Source organism: Phoenix dactylifera, unplaced genomic scaffold, assembly GCF_009389715.1.
Source record: "Phoenix dactylifera cultivar Barhee BC4 unplaced genomic scaffold, palm_55x_up_171113_PBpolish2nd_filt_p 000356F, whole genome shotgun sequence".
NCBI lineage: Eukaryota > Viridiplantae > Streptophyta > Magnoliopsida > Arecales > Arecaceae > Phoenix > Phoenix dactylifera.
Genome location: NW_024067814.1, coordinates 307495 through 321180, shown reverse-complemented (window position 1 = coordinate 321180; position 13686 = coordinate 307495). Strand labels below are relative to the sequence as shown.

At 37.2% G+C, this 13686-nt stretch overlaps 1 protein-coding gene across 2 annotated transcripts in view; it reads left to right on the top strand.

The window, feature by feature from the left end:
- LOC103697946 (AT-hook motif nuclear-localized protein 1-like) overlaps positions 1-13686 on the top strand; it is a 35261-nt gene that overhangs the window by 6733 nt on the left and 14842 nt on the right. The window lies entirely within an intron of this gene.

Sequence of the window (13686 nt, the reverse complement as noted above, 5' to 3'; positions counted from 1 at the left end):
CGGAGACGGCTCTAGGGTTTTGGAACAGTGTCGGCTGTGAATAGAAGTGGGGATTGAACGTTTCGATTAGGGTTAAAACATCGGATTTCCGACCTCGAGTCGACTCCAGTAAGTCGCGAGTCGACTCGACCTCGAGTCGACTCCAAAATATGCGCGAGTCGACTCCCACATGAGCCGACTCTAAAATGTGTCCGAGTCGACTCGAACTCTGGCACACACCCAAAAATCATGTTATTTTCGTGCCACAAAAGAGAGTTATGGACTTATCCAGGATTTAGGAACTGATTTGATGATCATAGATAAGAAGTCCTATGTCCACCATAGACTAATCCTCAAAATCTATGAACTAGAGGAGAGTATCACGAGAATGGATCAATCACTCCTAACCCTCTTCGAAGTATGCAAAATCGATCCTCACTTAGAGGTTTTGTAAAGATATCAGCAAGTTGATCATCAGTACACACAAATTGAAGTGTCACATCACCATTCAGTACATGATCTCTTATGAAATGATGTCTTATCTCAATGTGTTTAGTTCTTGAGTGCTGAATTGGATTTTTAGTTAGATTAATGGCACTTGTATTATCACAATTAATGGGAAATTTTATCTTGTTTAATGCCATAATCTTCAAGTTGTTGTTTAATCCACAAGATTTGAGCACAACAACTCCCGGCAGCAACATATTCGGCTTCCGCCGTAGATAGTGCAACCGAGTTTTGTTTCTTGCTAAACCAAGAGATTAAATTTTCTTCTAAGAATTGACATGACCCGCTGGTGCTTTTTCTATCAAGTTTACAACCAGCAAAGTCTTGAATCTGTATACCCTATTAAGTTTATGCTAGATTCTTTAAAGTACAATAAACCTATATTTTTTGTTCCTATTAGGTATTTTAAAAATTCTCTTAACTGCGATTAAATGTGATTCCTTAGGATTAGATTGATATCTAGCACACATGCATACACTAAACATGATATCAGGTCTACTTGCAGTGAGATATAATAAAGATCCTATCATATCTCTATACATCTTTTGATCTACTGATTTACCTTATTCATCTTGGTCTAGTTTGCATGATGAACTCATGGGTATGCTGATTGACTTGTTTCCTTCCATATCAAACTTCTTAAGCATCTCCTTGATGTATTTAGCTTGATTGATGAAGATCCCTTCTTCAGATTGTTTGATTTGGAGCCCGAGGAAATAGTTCAGCTTTTCCATCATGCTCATTTCAAATTCACTCTGCATTAGGTCAGCAAATTCTTCGCAGAGGCGATTGTTAGTAGCACCGAAAATAATATCATCTACATAAATCTGAACTACTAACATATCTTTGTTTTTCCTTTTTAAAAACAATGTTGTATCAACGTTCCCTCTAGAGAATTCATGGTCTAACAGAAATTTGCTAAGTCTTTCATACCATGCTCTAGGTGCTTGTTTCAAACCATAAAGTGCTTTGTTTAATTTATACACATGATTGGGATATTGATGATTTTCAAAACCAGGAGGTTGTTCTACATACACCTCCTCATTAATATACCCATTCAAAAAGGCACTTTTTACATCCATTTGAAATAATTTGAAGTCTTTAGAGCATGCAAATGCTAGTAACAATCTAATTGCTTCAAGTCTAGCTACAGGAGCGAAAGTTTCATCAAAGTCTATACCTTCTTCTTGATTATAGCCTTTTGCTACTAGTCTAGCCTTGTTCCTAATCACGATTCCATGTTCATCAAGTTTATTTTTATATATCCATTTGGTTCCTATTATTGAGTATTCAGAGGGTCGTTCAACTAGGTTCCATACTTTGTTTCTAGTGAATTGGTTTAGTTCTTCTTGCATTGCATTTATCCAATTTACATCATTTTCAGCTTCTTCTATGTTTTTAGGTTCAAAGTGTGAGACAAATGCTAGATGATTATTTAAGTTCCTAAGAGATGCTCTAGTTCTAACAGGTTGAGATGGATCATCTAAAATTAATTCCTTAGGATGCCCATGAGCATACCTCCAAGCCTTAGTCAGCCCATGATCCACAATTGCCTCTTGGCTTGTTGATGCATTTCCAATTAGCTTTTGTTCATCTTCTTGTAATGTCATCTCATCAATCTTTTCTTCAATAATTTCTGCATCATCATCAGGAGCAACTCTCTTGCTAGAATAGATATCATTAGTATCATCAAAAACAACATGTATAGACTCTTCAATAACAAGGTTTCTTTTGTTAAATACTCTATATGCTTTACTTGATGTAGAATATCCCAAAAAGATACCTTTATCAGATTTAGAATCAAATTTACCTAAGTTATCCTTGCCATATTATGAATGAAACACCTACATCCAAAGACATGAAAATAGTTTACTTTGGGCTTTCTATTTTTTCAAAGTTCATAAGGTGTTTTTATTATAATGGGTCTAAATAAAACTCTATTTAGTATATGACATGATGTATTAATGGCTTTTCCCCAAAAATACTTAGGGAGGTTACTTTCACATAACATGGTTCTAGCCATTTTCTCTAGGGTTCTATTCTTTCTTTCTACAACTCCATTTTGTTGTGGTGTCCTAGGTGCAGAGAAATTATGAGTTATCCCCTTTTGACTACAAAATTCGTCAAATAGATGATTTTCAAATTCCGTTCCATGATCACTCCTAATAGCTATAACTGAAGCACTTCTTGAATTAGTAACTTCCTTATGAAATTTCTTAAACACAGAAAATGCTTCATCTTTATGAGCTAAGAACATGACCCATGTGTATCTAGAAAAATCATCTACAATGACAAGGCCATACTTGTTTCCACCAAGACTTGTAGTTCTAGTTGGTCCAAATAGATCCATGTGTAGTAGTTCAAGGGGTCTAGTAGTAGTGACACAATTTATGGATTTAAAAGAGCTCCTAGATTGTTTGCCATATTGACACGCTTCACAAATTTTATTTTTCTCAAATTTTAGTTTTGGCAAACCTATTACAGAATCTTTTTTAACTAGTTTTAATATTGTATCCATACTTGCATGACCTAACTTACGATGCCATAGCCAACTTATATTATTAGCCTTAGTATTACTAGCTACTAAGCAAGGGTTATTTTTGGCAAGATCTTCAAGATCTACTACGTACACATTTCCACGTCTTATTCCTTTGAATACTAAGCTATTGTCAATTGTGTTGGCTATGATGCATAGGGTTGGCTTAAACAGAACATCAAAACCCCTATCACATAATTGACTTATGCTAAGTAAGTTATGCTTAAGACCATCTACAAATCGTACATTATCAACAAAGGTTGAGGAGGTGATTTGTACTTTACCTATACCAACGATGTGACCTTGGTTATTGTCTCCAAATGTCACTGCACCTCCCTTTTTAGGCTCAAGGGTGAAGAATTGGTCTTTGTCACCCGTCATGTGTCTTGAGCAGCCACTATCCAAGTACCAACAGTTTTTGTCGACCTTGGCTGCAAGACACTCCTACACAAGGAAATCATACAATTTTAGGTACCCAAGTTTTCTTGGGTCCTTCATGGTTAGTAATGTTGGTTCCTTTTGGAATCCAAACCTTTTTAATTTTTCTTTTAGCTTTTCCTTTTCTATGGTCACACACATTAGCTTTATGTCCTGTTTTCCACAGCAAAAACAGGTTATATTCTTAATTTTGCTTTTCCCTGCTTTCACAAAAAAAATTACTAAGGAGCTTTTGCTTATTCTTAGGTTTATACCCTAAACCAGCTCGTTGATTATTAAGTATCATTTCCAATTTTTCAGAACTATATGTAAACTTTTCTACAAAAGGTTTGTATTTTTCAAGTTCTTGTGCCAACTTTTGTTTTTCTGTTTTTAGTATGTTTAAGTCTTTTGTGAGATTATCTCTTATAGTTTGTTTATCGTTTTTAAGTTCTGAAATTTCCTTGGTTAGTTTTTCGTTATCTTTAATTAAGGTATTAGTTTTTTGAATTAACATTTGCTTGCTTGTTTTAAGTTCTAAATTTTCTTTAATGATAAAATCTTTATCCTTAACTAATTTATCGTATTTATGGAAGTGAGATTGATTGGTTAGTTTTAGCTCTTTATTCTTAAGATTTATTGTCTTATATTCATCACTTAATTCATTAAACGCATCATACAATTCATCAAAGGTAAAATTTAAATGCGTTTCAGATGTTACCGTCATTTTCGTTCGCCATAAAACAGAAGTTGGCATTTTTCTCTTGTTCCTCATCCGATGATGATGATGATGAATCGGAATCCGATAAGGTGGAGACGAGGAATTTTTTTTTCTTATATTTGCTGGCCTTCTTGAGCAAAGGACAGTCAGCTCTGAAATGTCCCGGCTTCTTGCATTCATTAGCATCCGATTCCTTCATTTTCCCTTTCCCTTACCTTTATCCTTGTAGTAGGAACTTGAGGGACCTCTCCTCTGATGAAAGGACTTCTTTCGGTTGATGAATTTTCTGAACTTTCGCACGAGAAGAGCCTCATCATCATCTCCCTCATGATCTTCTTCTTCACTGCTGCTACTGGCAAGATAAATCCTTGTTAGAAGAAGTAGATTTGAGAGCTATTATCTTTTTCTTATGAGAGGATTCTTCTTCGCTGTGTTGTTTCATTGTGAGCTCGTGCGTCATTAGGGATCCAAGAAGCTCCTCAAGTGGAAGCTTGTTCAAGTCCTTGGCTTCTTGAATTGCCGTTACCTTGGCCTCCCATGATCTTGGCAAACATCGAAGAATCTTCCTGACAAGGTCACTGTTAGTATAATTTTGCCAAGGCTTTTAGGCCATTGACAATATCAGTAAATCTAGTAAACATGCAAGTGATAGTTTCATTAGATTCCATCTTAAATAGTTCATATTTATGAACTAGTATGTTTATTTTAGATTCTTTTACTTGATTCGTGCCTTCGTGGATCACTTCAAGCCTATCCTATGAACTAGTATGTTTATTTTAGATTCTTTTACTTGATTCCTGCCTTCGTGGGTCACTTCAAGCCTATCCCATATTTCTTTTGCAGAATTACAAGTTGAGACTCTATTGAATTCATTACGGTCTAAGGCACAATAAAGCACATTCATTGCTTTGGCGTTTAGTTGTGCCTTCCTAATATCATTGTCATCCCAATCTTTTTCAAGTTTGAGTATAGTAACACCCTTTACAAAAATAGATAGGGGTGTATGATCCATTAACTATAGTGCTCCAAATCTCATAGTCTTGAGCTTGGATAAATATTCTCATCCTAGCCTTCCAATAGGAGTAGTCGGTTCCATTAAAGAATGGAGGTCTATGGGTGGATTGCCCCTCAATATGAGAAGATCCAAATGGGGTTGTCATTTTGATCTTTTACTCTTTTGATAGAAGAGTTCCGGCTCTGATACCACTTGTTGCCCAAAAAGACAACCCCAAGAGGGGGGTGAATTGGGTTTTAAGTATTTATTGCAATTAAAAACTTTGTGAGTAACTAATTAAAACTTATTGCAAGTGGATTAATTAGTTACTATATGCAGTGAATGAAGGGAATGGAAGAGACAATGAAACAATCACAAACACAAGAGATTTTATAGTGGTTCGGAGCTAACCCTTGCTCCTACGTCCACTCCCCAAGCTTCACTTTGGAGTTCACTATAATCCCTCGGATTACAGCCAGTTGTTTTACAAGCTCACAACCCAACTTGTTGTTTTAACGAGATCACAACGAACTCGGTCGGTTTTCACAGGCTCACCGACTAGAAACCACCCGATTGTTTTTTCGGGATCACAATCGAACCCTTACACGTTGGTTTTACCCTAGGCTAACCAACCAACCTTAACACCCTTGATTCAATCCCCTGATTGAATCAAGTAAGAAAAACAGTTTGAAACAAGTAAAAAGATAGCTTCTTGAAAAGCGTATTTAAACAATATAAACAAAGAAGAGTTAGAAGCCCTCAAACAGATTTTTGGAGGTGGAGAAAGGGGCTTCTCAAACTCTTCAACTCCTCTTGAATGTGGCTGAAGATTTGCTGTCAGAAGGGAGCTTTGAATGCGAAGGAGAACGTTGGTTGGATGGAGTTGAATGCGCTTTTTCCTTCTTTCTCTTGTATTTACTCTTGAGAGCCTTGGTAGGTAAAAATCCCTTTTTGTTTGAATGGGAAATAGCTCTCTTGATGTCTACTACTGTTTACTCTGGCTATTTAAGCAGTCCACCTTGAAAACTAGCCGTTAGACACCTTTTTGTGGCCGTTCTGCAACTCCTGACAGTGTATCCGTTGGGATCAGAGTCGACTCGCTCGATCTGGAGTCGACTCGGCTGTTTGCTGGAGTCGACTCACACTTTACTGGAGACGACTCGTCACTGTTTAGGATTTGAATTAAAGTGCTGTCCCGTTCTGGAGTCGACTCGGCCAATCCTGGAGTTGACTCGCCAAAGTCTGGAGATGACTCGGCCCTTCGGAGACGACTCGTTCTCAGGGTTTCAGAGATCTGTTTTTCTGTATTTCTTTCTCGAGTCGACTCGGATCACCTTGGAGTCGACTCGGCTCTCAGAGCCCGTAAACTGACTCTCTGTGTTGAGTTGAACTGCCTCGGAGTCGACTCGCACTTTGTTGGGGTCGACTCGGCTGACTTGGGAGTCGACTCGGGAGTACTTGGAGTCGGCTCGGCTCTCAGAACCCGAAAACTGTTTCTCTGTGCTTTGAGTTGAACTGCCTCGGAGTCGACTTGCACTTTGTTGGAGTCGACTCGGCTCTCAGAATCCGAAAACGGTTCTCTGTGTTCTGCCCGCGGAGTCTTGCTTTCCTCTGAGAGTCGACTCGTACTTAACTAGGAGTCGACTCGCCAAACTTCGGAGTCGACTCGTAATTTTCTGGAGTCGACTCGGTTGCAGGCGTCTGAAATACATTGTTCTGTCTTTCTTCTGTTACCCTTTGGAGTCGACTCGGAAACGTCTGGAGTCGACTCGGCAACTGTCGGAGTCGACTCGAACCCTTCTGGAGTCGACTCGCTGACAGTGTCTAAAAATCAGCTTTCTGTCTTTCTGTCAGTTCTCAGTCGGAGTCGACTCGTAGTGTACCGGAGTCGACTTCGAGCATGTGTCAGTGCTTCTGAAACACTTGGAGTCGACTCATAATCTTCCGGAGTCGACTCGAGGCTCAGACTTTGGTTCAAACTGATTTCCATACTTAGCCAAAATGTATTGAACCAAAGCTAGAGACACTTAACCATAAATTCACAAATATTGGCTGAAACACTAGATTGAATTCATTAGTATAAGATATACTCAAATGCTTTGAGCTCATCAAAATTAAATAGGATTATAATCAATCACTCCACAACTTATCTTAGAGGATTTTATTGCTAGGTTGCTTGCTTTCATGTACCAATCAGGATCCTTGAGTTAGGTTATCTGAAATACATCATTAAATACATGATATAAGTTGATCTGTTTTAATGTGCATGCTTTCAGCAAAGTGATGTTGCCGACTGTTGTTACTGTCTCATACTTCTCTTGCAGTTAAGGAATTCAGAATTAAGTTTGTTAATAATCATGATAACTTTCTTTGACATTTTTCCGCAAGCTGTTATGCTTTGTGGCTCTATTGCATTCTTTAAACAATAATACATGATTTCACTTAAGTTCATTTATAGAAAACTTGTATGGAAAAGTTAATTATTTATATGGTGGTGTCACAAATCAAGTTCATTTAGTTATTTCTCATGAGTAGGGTAAACCATATGAGATCTTTAAATTAGAAGGTCAAGAAGTTCTTTGTTTTCTGTTGGGTAGATTAACCTAAAATATATGAAACTCATGATGATGTTGGAAGTTAGTTTTTTAGATGAATTATTCATTTGCATTGGGCTGTGGATTGGCATTTTGGTTTTGCTTACCTTATGTCTTTGGTGGAGCATCTCATGGAATTTCTTCTTGTCTTCCTAGTTTCCTTTCTCACTAATCATCTATTGCTTCTTGCCCGTCATACCTTGGAGAGACCTATTCCCACGCCGGGTGGCCCGCCTAGTCCGACTTCTGACTCCTCGCTCTTCGCCCCTGCCCGCTTGAGCCTAAAGCCTTTGAACAGCTTGAGCTAAGGTTTTAGGCTTGGCAGAATAGGCTGGGCTAGGAAAATAGGTCTGTTTAGTAAACAAGCCGGACATGGGCTTGGGAATTAAAGCCCGACTCGAGCCTGGCCATATTTTTTTATTTTTTCTTGTGTTATTTGTTTATATTGAAGTATTTATGGATTTAATTGACAATTATTATTGATATGTGAACTTAATGGGATAATAGACATGTGCAAGTTGTTGAAAATATTTAATTATTCATCTTTAACTTTTTTAAATAATTTAAATATTTTAATATTAAAAAAAATTTAAAATTGGTCATGAATTCCGACGCTGCCGGGTCCAAAAGTCCGAAGCTTGAGTAATGGCATGACTTTGGACTGGGAAGATAGGTCGAAGGCCAGGCTGGGACAGCATGGGCCTAACTAAATTGTGTTGATCTTCAAGCAAAGCCCAACTCGAGCATGACCTATCTTAGCCCATGAACAGTTCTACCTTGGAGAAAGCCAGTAGTCTTATGTTATTAGAGTAAATAGCAGTATTGATGCCGTTCATCGAGTGGCTGCTTTTATTTTATCTTGTCCTTGTTAGATGCATAGAATTTAGCAATGAAGAATTTTGTAGATGAATTTTGGAAGTAATAAATAGTTTTTTGGTGGCATGTATTATCCCTTACCCTACTTCAAGGATTCGAGGAATTATGTTGACGTAATATCATAGATATTTTAGTCATATATTTCTTTTTCTTTATGGGTAAAACGCATCTTTGACATAATTTTATAACTTTTTAACAATGATAATTAAAGAATTCTTAAATCCAAAATTTTGCTTAAGGTTTCAACATTTATACCTAGTCCATCCCTGTTCATATTTGGTCCAAAAACAATCTTGCTAGTTCCTAATAATTCCCCAAGCCACATTCTTTGCAACTTAGCACATAGCAATGTTTTACTTGGGAATTAAGAATAATGTCAATAATTGAAATTCTGGCCAACTTTGGTTTGTGATAGATTCTTAGACTATAATTGCACTGATGGGCTTGGGAGAATTGAAAAGAGAAACATGTGCAAACACACATAGGTCTTATAAATTTTTGTGTGCAACTTAACTTTTGTTGGCCATATCTTCATCTCAACCCACAATATCTTCATCTTAACCCCATATCGAGCAACATATCATGGATCCATGATTTTAGAAATTTTGAATTTTGAATTTTGAATTTTGAATAGCATTAATTTTGGATTGATCCTAGAGATCCGTTTGTTATTTCTTTCTATCTTTGTCTCATCCTAGTTGTAATCTCTTGTGCATTTTCAATTATAAATTTACATGATGATCACCTCACAAGATTGAGGTAGAAAAAGTTTTCTACAATATTTTTGTTTTCCACGTATTCTTCTTTCCTACATGGTATCGAAGCCTTCAACCTTAGCTATCTCCATTGCATCCTCCTCCAACTTCATGCCTATATCTATTACTCTGCCTTCAATTGCTGTTCAAGTTAATTGGAATAATTTTATTACCTGAAAGGGACGTATTCAACCTCTCTTAATAGGCAACTGACTATGGGATCTTATAGATGGCACGACCTTGCCTCCACCTCCAACGATTGTCACAACTTCTGATGATGGAAGAATAGAGAAGTCAACATCTAATCCAGCTTATGAGTCATGGCTTCTCTGTGATCAAAGCGCTATGGCGTGGCTTCTCAACAACATATCTGATGCTATGATGGTTTATGTTGTCGGGTTGCCACATGCACGAGATGTTTGGCTTGCTCTCAAATGGCTTTATGCCATCTAGAGTGAAGCACATTACAATACTCTTATGATGGATCTCTATGCTCTTAATAAGGGCTCCCTCTCTATGAAGGATTATCTACAATAGGGAAAGAAGATATCGGACAACTTGGCTGCCATTAATAGACTGGTATCGCTTGTCAATTTATGCTATCAAATCTTGCTCGGCCATGGTCAAGAGTACAAACACCTCATCTCTACACTCCTTACCACGAGCATTGCTGCTAGTTTTGAAGAACTATATAGCATTCTGCTCCAATATGACACCCGACTAAGACTTCAAACTTCCAAAACTCATTCGACTATGGATGGGATTGCACCCACTGCAAATTATGTGCAAAAAGGCAGCTAACGAGGTCCGCCGCAGCAGCCCCAACAGTCAGCGCATAATTTCTCTAATGATGGAGCATCTACCTTTTCTTCATAGGGACCTTATCACTAGAAGGGCTGTGACTTAAGACTCCAAATACTATTAATGGCCAAACTCAAAATAAGTTACATTGTCAAGTCTGCCGCAAATATGGGCACACGGCCTTGAAGTATTACCATCATTTCGATCAATTCTATCAAGCAGAAGTTGCTTCTCCACAAGCAATGTTGGTGCCATAAATGATCCAATATGGTACACAGATACATGTGCCCATCACATGACTCCACATTTGTCCAATCTTCATCTTAGCTCTGACTATAGTGGTTCCGACTAGGTTACCATAGGAGACGGCTTACGTTTGGCTATAAAAACCATTTGTCACTCTCTTTTGTACACTTATACTCGTCCTTTCCAATTTAATAATATTTTATATGCTCTCAAATCATCAAAAAAATTTATCTATATCTCAATTCACACATGATGATTTCTGTTATTTTGAGTTTCATCCTGACAATTTTTGTATGAAGGATCTCACCTCCGTTCAAGCCCTCCTTAAGGGCATGTTTAGGGATGGAGTTTACTGTTTCTCATCTCGGAGTGTCACCAGAAGGCTTTTATTGCATATGCTATGTCAATTAGTATTTCTTAATTGTTTGGCATCACATCTTGGTCATGCTTCTATGCTCATTGTTTCTAGAATTCTTATAAACTCATGTCTGAATTTCATAACAATAACAAAGTTTCAATTTTCTACATGTCAATTAAGTAAGAGTCACTCTCTATCCTTTTTTACACTCTTATTCTAGATCTTCTCTTCTTGAACTTGTGTATACTGATATGTTGGGCCTTCTCTTATTAATCGCATTTTGGGTATTAGTATTATATACATTTTTTAGATTTAATCGTTTCTCCTAGAATTATCCATCAAAAATCATTCTGACATTTATTATGTCTTCCATATTTTTTAGTTGCTTGTTCAAAATATTTTACAATGTAAAATTAAATTTCTCAAACTAATTGTGCTTGTGATTTTCAATCGCAATCGTTTCAACAAGAATTAAATGATCATGGAATTAGTCATCGCTTCCCATGCCTTCATACATAAACTAAATGAGGTTGCAGAGCGCAAACACCGCTATTAATAGAAGTAGATCTTGCTCTCCTTGCCCAATCAATCTAAATTTGGGATACGGCCTTTGAAACAACTAATTTTCTTATTAATCGTTTACCCACACGTACGCTCCATTTTCTTCATCTTAGAAAAAATTGTTTAATAAAAAGCTAGATTATAATTTTCTTTGTATTTTTTGCTCCTTATGTTTTTCCTATCTTCATTCTATAATAAAAATAATTAGAATTTTATTTTCTTCCATGTGTCTTTTTTGGTTATCCTATAGGTTTTCATGGGTACTGGTGCTATCATTCTCTTCTGGGCACATTTTCATATCTTTGATGTTATCTTTGATGAGACAATTTTCCTTATGTATAGAACTCTGTAGTGACACTTTTGAGTCAACTAGTAGTTCTCCTAATGCTCTTTCTTTATCATGGATTGCACCCGAGCCTAATGACCAGTTGACATCAACTACATCAATCCATCGTATCTCCAACTCGTTCTCAAACTCAGCCCAATTCTTTACAAACCACGATAATGACCTAACCACAATATTTGACCTATGTTCTAAAGCCACTGCTGAACTTGTTGCTTCTGAACTGTGACTTTTTCTTCTCACATTAGTGGTCATCATATGCCACACGCTTCCAGATGGCATGCTCAAGTGATGTCACTTTAACACAAATATCCTTTGACATTTGTGGCTTCCACTATCTTTGTCGAGCCCACTTGCTTCACTTAAGCTCAACATGATCCTCAATGGCTTGAAGAATGGCAGATGATCTTTTTTTGATTCTTTCACATATTAGTTTCTTCATAGATTATTTTCAATTTATCCTAAATTTTCTTTGCAGAACAATATGTACAAATTCTATTAAATTTATTTTCACTAATGCACAATAAGTATATTCACTCCTTTGCATTCAATTGAGCTAATTTTTTTCATTATTGTCATATTCACTTTCATATTTGGGAATATGAACTCCATTTATATTTTAGCGGGTGTGTGTGGGCATGTACTATCATTTTCCATAAATCATATTTTCTTGCTTCAATAAAAATTTTTCATTTGGGCCTTCCAATAGGTGTAATCAAATCCACTGAAAAAGAGGCTTACAAAGGGTGTCCTTCAGCAAAAGACATTCAAGAGTTGCCATATGGATCTTGAGCTCCAGATGGTTAGGTCTACAAAGATAAAGAAACACCCGCTTGATACCAATTGTTGTGTAAGATACATCCAAGAGGAAGGGCGACTTGGGTTTTTAACACTTTTTACAAATTTTAACAATGTTTGAATAAACTTATCGAAACTTAAGTATGTACAGCTAAATGAGTGATAATCAAATAACTGAACACAGATTTTATAATGGTCGGAGCCAAACTCAAATCCTAGTCCACTCCCAAGGCTTTCTTTTTAGAAATTTTACTGTAATCTATGAACAGATTACAACACAGTTGTTTTCCGAGCTATAACTAAACCTAGTTGCTTTTTTGGCAATAAACCAAACCAGCAAATTATTTTGTTGGTACAACTAACAACTTAGTTCCAACACTTGGGAACTCCCTTGTTGATTTTCAAGCTCGGCAAAACTAGTCGATTTTTCATGTCAACTGACGCGAGTCTGCTATTTCATGGTACAGCAAAACCTTAAAGTTATTGATTTTTCATAGTGTCAGCTACACCAAAACCCCACAGCGAGATTTCCTAATCTTGTGCACAAAAGATAGAAAGTAACCTTACGAAAGTTGGATTTTTTCCATTGCCGCTCGAGTTTGATTGCTCTGAAGTTAAGATCTTGATGAATACAATTCAGCTCTTTCCCTTTCCCTTTCTTGCTCGCTTTTGATCTTGTGGGGTTTACTCAATGATAAGAGTTGAAGCTCTCTTCTCTATCGATATTTGAAAGCTCTCTCTTAAGCGGGTGGAGGCTTTGAATGATCATTTTCAGATTGATCCTCAAGTTCCAGTGCTAGAAGTGGTGGTTAACTTGTATTACTTTTTCTTTACCTCATCCACTCACTCTCCTTAATCCTCTTTCTTCTTCTTGTCTTCCTTGGGTGTTCCCATGCATTTATATTTTCGAAAACCGGTTGGAAGACGTTTCTAGCTGTTAGAGAGGCTAAAATAGCCGTTGGGAGTAAAAACAATCATTCTGGTTTTGCAGAAAAACTAGTTGCTACTGTTGTCAGGCGCAGGCGGGTCGACTCAACTTCTTCAAGACTCGACTCTTCTTTAGGGGTCGACTCGAGAAAGTATTTGTTTTTGCTGCGCTCTATCTTTCGCCTATGGTCAATGTGGGGTCAACTTGTTTAACTTTGTGATCGACTCGAGTTTGCTTGGGGTGGACTCGTGATCCGCTAGGGTTGACTTACG